Here is a 13,015-nt window from a genome sequence, read left to right on the forward strand (position 1 = left end):
AACCAAGGAAACGCTTTAAGCGCCACCTGCTGGCAGGGAGTGAATCTGCGTCTCATTCAGCTCGTCTGCTGTTTCATGCAGATCTTTTTATGTATAGTTTCACAAAACTGAAGTCAAATCATTCTGTTTTTGCTTCAAATTTCGAAATTATACAATCCAACTTAGATTAAAAACTGCTCGTGTTGCATGTATGCAGCATCTTTTTTTGGATAATGAATAAAATGCAGTGGTTGCCTCTAATTTTAAATGGAAAGAGCACAGACAAAGCCTTAGTTTGTTTATATGAAGATAATTTATAATTTGTCTTAAATCTCATTTTGTTAAAAAAATAATAATAATCGTGAATCGAATCCTGAAATCAAAATCGTAAATCGAATCATGAGTTGAATGAATCGTTACATCCCTAATATAATGCTATCCAGAACAGAATAAATGCACACTAAAATCTTCAGAAGCTGTTAGAAATTCACAGCTTTAATATGAATAAACATATGACTGAACACTGACTGAAGCAACCAGCCTTAAACCCATTTTAACAGTTGGTCACTTCTGGGAGTTAAAAGGCAACAATCATGCCAAATCAAATACGTGCATAAAACTGAGCATCATGCAAACCAGCTCTACACACACAAAAACTAAAAGTCACATGATAAGACAGAAGGTGTAATGAAAGTGAAAGCAGTCATCTTTTACTTTGGGGTTATCTGCATTTACGGAGACAAAAGATTTCAATAAGGAAAAACTGTGTAGCTTCACCAGTTAGGCTAATGCCAACTTCCTCTCAATCTACACCTCAAGAGATGTCATCTTTACAGCTGTCTGGTGTATTGTAAAGGGAGGAAAAGCATAATTCAACTGCCTCTTTATTCGAGACTTCCAGGACAGGAGATGGAGACAGACAGATGAATGGCTAAACACCCCAAAAGAGCATGATTCATTCTTTGGATGTCTAAGACAAAAATGGTAAAGGCTGGGAAAAAGTGACTCTTAAATAACCAATTCCAGGCATACGAAACATGTTGTTGTAAACAACAGTTATTATTGTTGTGTAAACATTCTTATATTAAGATAAGATGCATTGGAGGTTTCAATTAAACATCTTAATTCTTAAGATCTTAATTCCAACCCCAACCTCCGACATCTGATCATACCCCCCATCACCTTGGCCATCTGCCACCCAAAAACACAAGCCAATCATTGCTTTCCACTGACATTCCCAAATGAGCATCCAAGAAATCACTGGCATTGAGCTGCAGTCCCTGGGGGATGAGAAAAGTCAACATGTTTTCAATTGATTGGTGAGGGGCATTCTTAAATCAATGAAGAACATACTCAAATATGAATCCTCACAGCTCAACCTGATCCAGAGTTACCAGGAAGCCTCAAAACATTCACTTGATCTCCTGTTTCTGTGGCTCCATTTCTTTCTTTGTTAAAAGCACCCCTTCAAGGCTTGTCTTATTTCAACCAATGGTGCTCTCAATAGCATTTCCTCTTATGAATATGTAAAGCTCTTTAAGTGGAAGTTAAATGATCGTCTTCCTCTACTGACGCTCACAAGTATCTTCCTGAGTCCTGCTGCCACGGTGATGAATCAAATCTAACTTGTTCCTGATTCTGTTGAAAGACACGGTTGTGCTTTGAGCCCAAAGGCTTCGGACTTGCTCAGTGTAATGCCATTTTCACAAAACCCCATGGAACTACAGTTTCAAGGCCCATGAAACATTATCATACATATAAAAGGAATGAGTAATTTGTGACATGGATCACAAAAGAATGAAGTATACATTAAGATAACACCAAGTTGTATAACCCCCATCAAGCCTGCAATATCAAATTGCATTCAGAAAAATCAAATTTTTATAGAACATTTTGATTACATATAAAAGAAAAACTACAAATGTTTGCATGCATTTTATGTTTTGCATCATATTTGAAACATCAGGCTTTTAGTCCATACAGTGAGAATATGTAGCTCCTCACCTCGATTTTATTCAGAGGCCCAAACTGAGCAAAAACATGCAATATGGTGCAGATGCAGTTATTTATGTGTTCAAAAAGAAAGATGCAATTTTGACAGCTTGTATATCAAAGAGTTTAACAGCATAGCAGACTACTTACATTAAATGCATACAAATATGAGTTGTCGCTCTATATCTCCCAATAATGTCTTAGTAAGATGATATTTAAAGGCTTCATTTTATGCTTAAAGCTCTGTAGTTTCAATTGTGTAGACAAAACATATAATTTAATGCAATACAATGATGACTGAGAGTTACAAATAAACTTTCCTCAAAAGCCTAAAACAATTATTCTAAAAATGTCTTTTACTTGCTATTAAGCATGTACAAACTATCAATCTGAGGGCAGAAAGCAAGAAGATTGTGTACAACAGGTTTTTCAGCCAAGTTGACCAGGTCAATCAATTTTAGATGCTTTAGTTTCATGTATCAAATATGATAAAGTAGAATTTACAATGTTAAATCACACTTATACATTAGTCAGCCTGGTGGGAAATAAGCATGCAGCTACTGAGTGCCTCTTAGCACACCTGCATGTAGTAAAGTGGAAGTTGTGGCTGCTCATTTGCATGTACTGATTTTAATGTTTTGTTTGATGTACGTGGGAAAAGTCATGCGAGCCATCACCTTTGGCTAACCTACCTCTGCACAACCAAGAATAGGACACTGGGTAACAAGTGCCTTGCTTCACTTCGAACTTGCCTTTCAGCTTTAAAATGCAATATTATAACTATAGGTTTGAGGTCGAGTGGAAGAATCAAACATGTAGTTTAACAAACAAAATTTTCCGAACAACCCCAATAGTATTTCACAGGTAAAATGTGTCATTTATTAAAAATGGCTGGTCAATTGGGCCCCGTGAGGTGCCCTCAACCCCCCATTCACCCCAAATCTGCCCCAGGCTGTCCGGTTATCATCTTTTCAGCAACATATAAACTTAACCTGCCCATATTAATGCTGACCTGTGTGAGAGAAAAGAAAACTGGGTTTGGTTGCGTGGTTTGTCGTTGCTCACGGCAGTGCTAACATTAGCCAGACCGAGTCTTTTCTTTTAAAAGAGTAGCAGCTGCAGCACGCTGACTAGCCGTTAACATACCTATCTCCGCCGGTCCCGTCTCTCTCTTCAAGTATATCGTTTATTCCGTCCAGAAGGTCTGTGTCCTGGCCCTTTGTATTGTGTGTTTGAGCGTGTGTGTGTGAGGCCGGCTGTGGATTACAAAAGCTCGTGCTATGCTAGTCCCAGCTAGCTGAGCGGTTAGCGACCCACAAAACCTCCTCCACAAACAAGAGAGAAGCGTTTCTCTCCCTCTCTCTGTCGTTTTCTTTCTCGTTACGTCTCTCTGGTCGCGCCGCCGGTGTGAGGTGAGCAGTAACGGGCGGTTGGCGGTTTCTCGTGCGCTCGAGAGAGGGCCCCGCTCGCGCCGCGGCCTGTCGCACAATCAAAGATGGCAGCGCGCCAATCCACGAGAGCCTGACGTCACCGCGTACAGGCGCTGCGCAGCGTCAGCGACCGAAGAAGCGCCTTCAACGTGTCAGACACCGCAGATGGCGCCCTTTATCCACCTTTTTCTCGCCGTAAAAATGGGCGCGGCCATTTCTAAATGATATGGGTCTAGCTTCCGGTCTCATCTGCCAGCTATTTTTAGCTGTACAAAACAGTTCGTTTTGCTGCTTGATATTGAAAATTGGTGTGTCTTACCATATTGTTTTAATGTATTATCTTAATTATGAACACACTGGTTTGTAATACAAACAGTTTTACCGTTTACTGCACGTTGTTATTCTTGTCGTTATTTACCTATAGCGGTTAATGATCCGGAAGTCTCGCCCATAGGCTTACTTCCGCGTTGAAGAAAAAGGTGGATACTTTCTGGAAGACGCTTGACTGGTCGTTTTTTTTTATTATTATAACAAATTATGCAAATATATACACAAAAATGCCAGAGAGTGTACATAGCAAACACCTTTAGCCTAGTTGGATATATACAATATAATATTTTAAATGTAACCTCTTTTACTTATTTTACTTATTATTGAAACAATATTTTCCATGAATACTCCAAGCTTGTATTTGTCCACAATAAACTTTCATGAGTAGCTGTTTTATCTACTATATTATATCTTTGGTCGTTCGCATAACACCAAACCGTATGGCTTTCTCTCTTCTGTGCAACACAAAAGGAGATGTTTGGCAGAATGATGACACTGCTCTTTTCCATACAACCAGGCCTTAAATAAGCATCATGAAAGATGGTTTGTGAGAATTTTTACTTTGTTCCTCACAAGTAAAACGCAGTCACTACACATTTTGTCATGAGCAAAATAAAGGGGTCTGAACTGTGATTAGATTTTAGATCTGTAGTGTAGTGTACATTTACTGAATTTGTTTTTCATAATCTTTAAGGAATAGTTCACACAAAAAAATTCTGTGGGAAATAAAATAAAATATTTTGAGAAATTAGTGTTGTGGGCAAATATATACAATTAAAATTATAGAATTACCATACTTTCATGTGTGAAGTGTCCTAATAGCGACCTTCAAAGTGACCTAATTTTACAACATTTATTGCCTATCCATGCTTATCCATAAGAAATGTGCTGTCAAGTGTCTATACTTTTATTTACATCAGTAATAATGAGCATACATGACTCTGTGTTTTATAGGTTTACTACATCGCAACTTACAATAAAATTAATTTACAATCAATTGCACTTTTTTAATTACCGACTGTGAGCATTTATTTAATTATTGACTGTGAGCAATCCAGTAAAATTAAATGTGGTTCCACACTGATTTACTGTTATTTTTATTGATTTATTTTTCTTATCAATACTACAACTGGCTATTTCTTAATAATAATACAGTTACATTTTGATATTACTTGGAAATAATCTAATACACTCTCAGTGGTTAAAATCACTTGTGTAGTGCTGAAAAAGTATATCTATACGTTTCTTTTCATTAGTTTAATGGTGCATGCTGGTTTTCAACAATTAAAACAATTACATATAAAACTACACTACTACAAAACTAAAATTACTACAAAACTACAAATAAAATCAATTTTACAATAAAATTTATATTATGCACAAACTGTTTTTCAATTGTTAAGGCACTTGCTGATAAATCAAAGGAATTCTTCAAGTCTAAAAATCAGTATCAGTACTACTATAGAAAATTCACAGAATGTAAGAATTTCAGACACTACTTTTTTTCACTGTTACAGTTTAGCCTAATCGACTCATGTTGTCAGATTTCATAAAACTATGTTATGTTTTTGATTCACATTACATGATCACTGTGTGGTCAGTGGCAATGGTACAAAAGCCCTGATCTTGTCCAGGAGCGATGAAGGGTCTGCTATGAGTGCATGCAGACTGGCTCTGCTGTAATACAGAGCAGACAGCAGCGCTGCAACAGACACTGAGAATATGAGTGAATGAGAGGAGCGCTGTGACTGCGGCTCTGGTGTACAGCGTGTTTTCAGGGGCTCGTTGACTCGATCCCACTGAGTCAAGATGGCCTGACGTGCACCGTCCCATCGTCCCGGTCCGTGTAACCGAAACTGGTACGGGGTGCAGGGCCCAAAGATGATGTTCAGAGCCAGTCTAGGGTCTGTCAGGAGCAACTTCAGGATAGGTGGACAGACACCTACTTGTTTAGCCAACTCATCCATGTAGGGGATGTAGTCGACCTGGATGGTGTGTCTCTGGGCGGCCACATACCTGCATGAGAGTGTGATTAAGAATCATCAAGATCCACTAAAATGACATACTTTTAACTGTAGAAATTGTGTAAATGCTGTGATATATGTTCATGTGAGATGTTAAGTGTGGAGAACCTTTTAGCCATTGCTTTCTCTTTTGCTTTAATGTCCTTCATCATTGCACTCATTGGAGGCAGTTTGCACAGTCCTAGTGAGGATATCACAGTTTATTACATACAAAAACACTGTATACTTATTAACATTAATAATGTTCTTACATGTTCATGTTTCACATTAATGTTTTTTAAGGGTCATTTCATGAAATAATCATGTAAATACAGGGTTTTATTGAAGTGTTTGACCGTTGCACTCACGTCTTGAGTCTTTTGCAGCATCTCATGCATGACACAGCATTTTAAAAATGCAGCGTTATATTAAGTTAAACTTTTAAAAATGCATCTTTTAACCCTTTTGCGCAATAGAAAGGTTCCATGGATGTTAAAGGTTCTTCGTATTTTTTAGAGTATAGGAGGTCAGCGTCATGTTTGATACCTTTAAAAACACGTGCGGCCCACTGTGACTGCAGCTCTGGTGTACAGCGTGTTTTCAGGGGCTCGTCGACTCGATCCCACTGAGTCAAGATGGCCTGACGTGCACCGTCCCATCGTCCCGGTCCGTGTAACCGAAACTGGTACGGGGTGCAGGGCCCAAAGATGATGTTCAGAGCCAGTCTAGGGTCTGTCAGGAGCAACTTCAGGATAGGTGGACAGACACCTACTTGTTTAGCCAACTCATCCATGTAGGGGATGTAGTCGACCTGGATGGTGTGTCTCTGGGCGGCCACATACCTGCATGAGAGTGTGATTAAGAATCATCAAGATCCACTAAAATGACATACTTTTAACTGTAGAAATTGTGTAAATGCTGTGATATATGTTCATGTGAGATGTTAAGTGTGGAGAACCTTTTAGCCATTGCTTTCTCTTTTGCTTTAATGTCCTTCATCATTGCACTCATTGGAGGCAGTTTGCACAGTCCTAGTGAGGATATCACAGTTTATTACATACAAAAACTCTGTATACTTAATATTCTGACATATTCATATATTAATACAGGTCAGGTACAAGTACGGTGTCATCATACTGCAACTTTCAGAACTCAGACAAGACCAAAAAAAATTGTCTGCAAGTCTTTGTGGAAAACGCTCACGAAAAACTATATTACTATAAAAATATATTTTGATTAACTATATTTTGAAGCAAGAAATCTTAAATAATAGTATAAGTAGACCTCAGGAAAAAAAATGAAAATGATTTGTATAAATATGAAAATATATATTAAGAACACCCTGTGTTTTTCTGTGTAGGAGGTCAGCGTCATGTTTGATACCTTTAAAAACACGTGCGGCCCAGCGAGCTTGCATCTCAGAGATGGGCATAATGGCTCCCAGAGGCTGGATCAGACCAATCACTGCTAAAGTTGGGCGCTCCAATCCTGGGGGATATACGTATTTGTACAGGGATACCTTGTTCTTTGAGACAGGAATTGCATGTGAAGACAGGAAGGGGAATGAGAAAGTGTAGCCTGTGGCAAACACCACCAGATCAATGTCATCTTCAACAGTGCCATCCTCAAACACCACACTTGACCCACGAAACTCTTTAACATTTGGCTTGACTGAGACGGTACCGGAGAGGATGCGGTTTGGTAAGTCATCATTGACTGTGGGATGTTGACTGAAAACTCTGCCAGATAAAAAAAAACACACACTCACAAAACATCACTATTTAACAAAATATACCATTGAAGAGTGTGTGCTTAAATTAACTTCAACAGTCTTGATACTTCCAGTGTTCACAGTACCTGTGTGCAGGCTGCAGCCCATAGAGCTTGTGGTAAACCGTTTATTGAGTTGTTTTTCTCTCCATTTGTTAAGAAATCCAACAGACAACAATCGAAGAAACAATTGTGCTCTTTTATTAAATATCATATCGAAAGGAACACCTTTGTCTCCTACACGATTCAGTATCCAAGATCCCCTTCGGGTACTCAGATAAACCTGTAAGTAAAGACACAATTTACCTAAAATAGAAAATTCTGCCAACATTTTCTTACCATCATTTTGTTCTAAATCTGACTTCGATGGAGGCCCAGGCAAAAACTGCCCAAGGGGCCCAACAACCCTAGCCATGCCCCAAGATAACTTTTATGGTACTTTTGTGCCCCTTGTGGTTAAAGTAAAAGAATAAATGATCAAACAATGTGATTGGTGGGTATATTGCCTAGAAGAATGTACTGTAATATGGAATATGGAATACAGGTTTGTATAAGAGTATAATAATTCCTATACTGATGAGCCAAAACATTATGACCACCTAATATGCTGTTGGTCCTCTGCGTGCTGCCAAAACAGCGACAACCCAACAAGGCATGGACTCTACAATACCCCTGAAGGTGTCCTGTGGTTTCTGGCATCAAGATGTTAACAGCACATTCTTCAAGTCCTGTAGGTTGAGAGGTGGAGCCACCGTGGATCGAACTTGTTGACCCAGCACATCCTATAGATGCTCAACTGCACTGAGATCTAGGGAATTTGGAAGCCTTGAACACTTCATCATATATTTCAGACCATTCCTGAACAATGTGTGCAGTGTGTCTTGCTGAAAGAGGCCACTTCCACCAAGGAACACCATTGTCATGAAGGGGTGTACCTGGTCTGCAACAATGTTTAGGTAGGTAGCACGTTTCAAATTTACGTCCACATGAATGACCGGACCCAGGGTTTCCCAGCAGAACATTGCCCAAAGCCTCACATTCCCTCCACCGGCTTGTCGTAATCCCATAGTCATCACTTGCCAAGGTAAACAGTGTACACATACATGGCCATCCACATGATGTAAAAGAAAATGGGATTCATCGGACCAGGTGACCGTCTTCCACTGCTCCAAGGTCTAGTTCCGATGCTCGCATGCCCATTGTAGGTGCTTTCAGGAGTCAAGGGTTATCATAGGCACTCTGACTGGTCTGTGGCTATGCAGTCCCATACACAGCAGAGTGTGATGCACTGTGTATTGTGACACATTCCTCTTATAAGTATCATTAAAATTTTATGTGACTTGTGTCACAGTAGACCTTCTGTTGGCTCGGACCCGATGGGATTGCCTTCATTGCTCTTGTCCCAACACCTACTGGTTTGTGGTTTGTCCCTCCTTGGACCACTGTTGGACCAAAGCAATACCGTTTCAGAGATACTTTGACCCAGTTGCCTTGCCATAACAATTTGGCCCTTGTATAAGTCGTTCAGAGGTGCATTTCCCATACAGCAATATAACTTATTGATTAACTACCATAGCATTATGGTCATCTCCATCTTGGTTCAACAATATAGGGCCGTCAACAGTGACGTCACAAGCATGCAGTGGAAGAATAACTTCTGCTAATTAATTTATTTGACGTCTCTGCGATGCTGCTGTATTAAACATGGCACCTGATGTTTTTTGTTCACTGTCATTTTGCTTTATTTGATGCTTGATTAGTTATGGGTCCCCTCTTACGTCATACTTCCAGGGTTCCCTTGCGCATTTATGCACATGCATACTCTTCAAAAACTGATTGTTCACATGCTAAAATATATAGATTGAAATGCATAGATTTAACTGGAATGAAAGATACAGAATGTACTGCATGTTAGCTTGCTTACTGTGCCCAAAAGCATGATCTATTTAAGTCCACATGTCATTCTAACAGGAAACTATGCTTCTAATCACAGGTCGAGAGCTGTAGTTCAAACCACATAAATTTGTGATGCTCTTTGCGAATGTTCATTGGAACTTTTGGGTAACACTGAATCATTAAACTATGTTGGTAACGGTGAAACTTGCGACCATAGTTGGTTAACAATGTTTTTGGGAAACGCACTCCAGATCTTTATTCTTGCCCATTTCTCCTGCATTGAACTTTGCTTACCATCTAATCTAACCAGACCTTAATATGTGGCCTTGTTAAGAGATGATCAACGATATTTGCTTCAACTGTGACTGGACATAATGTTATGGCTCATCAGTGTACACTACAGTCTTACAGTATAGTGGCATATCACCTGTTTGGCCATTCTGCTCAGCTCCACAGCAATATCTCCTCCAGAGTTCCCAATACCAATCACAACTACCCTCTTCCCTCTCCATTCTTCAGGGTTTTTGTAATCACGGCTGTGGAAGAATTTCCCCTTAAATGTGTTTATTCCTAAAGAGAGGATTTGAATAAGAAGCATTTACATGCAATCAGCTAACACATTATTTACACGGCACAAGCTAATTGACCTCTGATGATTCTGAAGCCAATGAGCTTGCTTGTTCAACATTTACATATTTTGGTTCAGTGTTTGCTGTAAGCTGGCCCAGCAACTATTAGAGTTCTTCTGAAACCCTCCACCTCCCCAGCTCCACCTGTCAAGATCTGCCTTTCTGTGCAGCAGCAGCATGTCGTACATGCTCACAACAACATTTCTGTGTATGTATTGACAGCGGCAAGTCTCCATTGTTGTCCTGGAGCACCAGCAGCAATAACAGCAGCAGCAGAAAGTGTAGCAGATCTAATTCTCCAAGACCAAATATATTAACATTGTCATATGCATTAGCATGCTGAAAATATCCTGCGAGTTGTCATGACTGTTTTTATATATAATAACTTTAGTGTCATTGCATATGCGTACTGAACATATTGATGTTGAATTGTTCTTTGCAAGCTCTGTAAACTTACTTATCATAAATATTTATATTCAACATAAAAGTGAGAGAGACTTTTATCTTACTGTTACAACAGAGAGAGACTTTTATCTTACTGTTACAACAGAGTTCATTGACATTATGTTGTTGCACTTTGCACATAGACCCTGTTTGCTTAGTTATCACATGTGCTGCACCTGAAAAATCCTGTAGAGGGAGATGAGGGTGACAGTGGTGTCCAGTGCAGACCATCACAGCATCAAACACCTGCTTCTCTCTCCGACCATCTTTGGACTCTGTCTCTACATCCCACTGTCCAGAGTGAGGGAAGTCTGGTCTTGGTGTAACATGAAGAACTTTTGTCTAGGAAACACAAACCATGACCTTGTGAATATTTGAAATTCAGTACAGTATATTTATAACTTCACAGTTTTAATGTGTCATCATAACCTTTCAGTTCTGACCTGGAAGCGGATGTGCCGTTTGAGCTGGAAGTGGTCAGCGTACATGCGGAAGTAGTCCATGATGAGGGAGTTGTGCATGTAGTTTGGGAAGTGGGCAGGGATTGGGAAATCACTGTAGCACATCATCTCCTTTGAAGTGTTGATAATGAGTGAGTAATAAATGCTAGCACGATCTGGATCTGGATTTTCCTAAGATTGAAAGACATGCAAACTGGTTCAGTTTCTTGCAGCATCTTGTTTATCGTTGCTCTGCAGTAAACTGTGTCTCGGGCTTTTCTTCATATGTACAAGTTTAATGGGTCCAATCATACAGACATGTCTCACCTTAAACCTCCAGAGTCCTCCAATGTCATCACTGGTCTCGAAACACACTGGCTCCAGACCTTCATCCAGGCAGCATTTGATGCAGGCCAGCCCAGAGGTTCCTCCTCCAATCACAGCAACACGTTTAGCCATGATGATCCACAACCGACAAACTTTAGACAAATGCAGGTGGTAGAAATAAATATGAGATTTAAAATATTTCCCATATGTCAAACATCTCAATTGTGGTTGAGAAGATGCTGCTATAATTTTACCTCCTGTCCCACCTTATTTTACAATGCAGAAATAAGTTATTCTCTATGAATGTGCAAGATTTCCAATTCATCAGCTGCTATTGATAAATAAACAATAGGACAGTAAATGGTAAAATGATTTGTGCTATAAACCATTATGTTTATTATTATTATGATAATAAGTCAAAATAAACAAATACGAGTTTTCAATATCAAGCAGCATAACAGACTGTTATTATAAAGCTAAAATAACTGTAATTGGACGACACCAGAAGCCTTACACATTCAAGTTATAAATGGTTTGATTTAAGATTATTGTAGAAGTCCTGAACATTATTTTGGCGGCAGGCTTTGCTCTAAAGGGTTCAGATTCTGAGCTGTCCACAAGCAACCCTCACTGAGATTTGAAACCCCCGGAGCCTAATGCAATTACCAGAATTAAAAAATAAAAAATGCAACAGACATACAATTCCATGCAGAAGTGATACAGGTCTGTAAATGAGACTGGACAAGATTAAGCAACGATTACCTGATAGATGATTCCCGTGGACAAGACGCTAAGTGATCATGCCTGTATAAGGAGGAGTTGGGGATGGAGGAGGGTAAGAGCATGTCTGTGCGACAGACTAAGGCAAGTGTGAGTACAGATTAACTTATATATCTTATTTAATTGTAGCGGGAGAAGTTCCAATCAGATGAGCATCAGATGATGCTGGCTATCACGGCCGTGGTCTGCCTGAGCTCCATTCGTCATTCAAACTAGATTTATGTGGTGAAAAGCTGAGTAATAAGTAATAAGACTGTACATTATCCCATAATTGTCCGTCTTGTTTGAACTTTGTTAATCTAGAAATAATATACTTCAAAAAATATATATATACTTAAGTGCGAACTGAATGTAATCTTTTTGGACACTTAATTGCATACAGTTCAAACTATAATCTTTACATGTACTTTAATTAGTCAACACATCAAAACAAGAATATTAAAACATAATCTTTTAAAGTGAAACCTTTAATTTGATATTAGAAAATGTGCACTTGAAAGTGTACTCTCTTTAAGTATACAGCCTTTTATTTCATTGATATATTATCTGCAATAACAGTTTTTTTTATATATATTATTAACGTACAATTAAAGTACACTGCAGGTGCACATTCAGTACAATTGCTTACAAGGGAACCTAAGCATAATGCAACATAGTGGTCCGCAGTGTTGGGAGTAACGCATTACAAGTAACGCGAGTTACGTAATCAGATTACTTTTTTCAAGTAACTAGTAAAGTAACGCATGACTTTTTAATTTACAAGAGAATATTGAGTTACTTTTTCAAAAAAGTAACGCAAGTTACTTTTTTTTTCCAATTTATTGATTGACAGCTCTCCTGTCCCCATGTTGAGAGAAATCAGAAGATGTTACTGTAGTTCTAAAATAAATATGAATATGCATTAATTCATCTCACTCACAAAAAAAAAAAGATTCAGTATGTGACGAGTGGGGGCGGGGCCGAGAGCCGTGGGAACGGAGCGAGGCCAGTGGAGT

General features: G+C 39.0%; 1 protein-coding gene and 1 pseudogene across 2 annotated transcripts in view; both read right to left on the reverse strand.

Moving 5' to 3' along the window:
* The window catches only part of prrc2c (proline-rich coiled-coil 2C), a 41,152-nt gene extending 37,616 nt beyond the window's left edge, over positions 1-3,536 (reverse strand). For both annotated transcript variants that reach the window (XM_016545608.1, XM_016545609.1), the window contains exon 1: positions 3,118-3,536. The gene's annotated coding sequence lies outside the window, so the exon portion shown is untranslated. The remainder of the gene's footprint in view (positions 1-3,117) is intronic.
* A 1,722-nt stretch (positions 3,537-5,258) lies between these two features.
* LOC107733813 (dimethylaniline monooxygenase [N-oxide-forming] 5-like) overlaps positions 5,259-13,015 on the reverse strand; it is a 10,984-nt pseudogene continuing 3,227 nt past the window's right edge.

The sequence above is a fragment of the Sinocyclocheilus rhinocerous genome, unplaced genomic scaffold (assembly GCF_001515625.1).
Source record: "Sinocyclocheilus rhinocerous isolate Xijiao unplaced genomic scaffold, SAMN03320098_v1.1 scaffold2685, whole genome shotgun sequence".
Lineage (NCBI taxonomy): Eukaryota > Metazoa > Chordata > Actinopteri > Cypriniformes > Cyprinidae > Sinocyclocheilus > Sinocyclocheilus rhinocerous.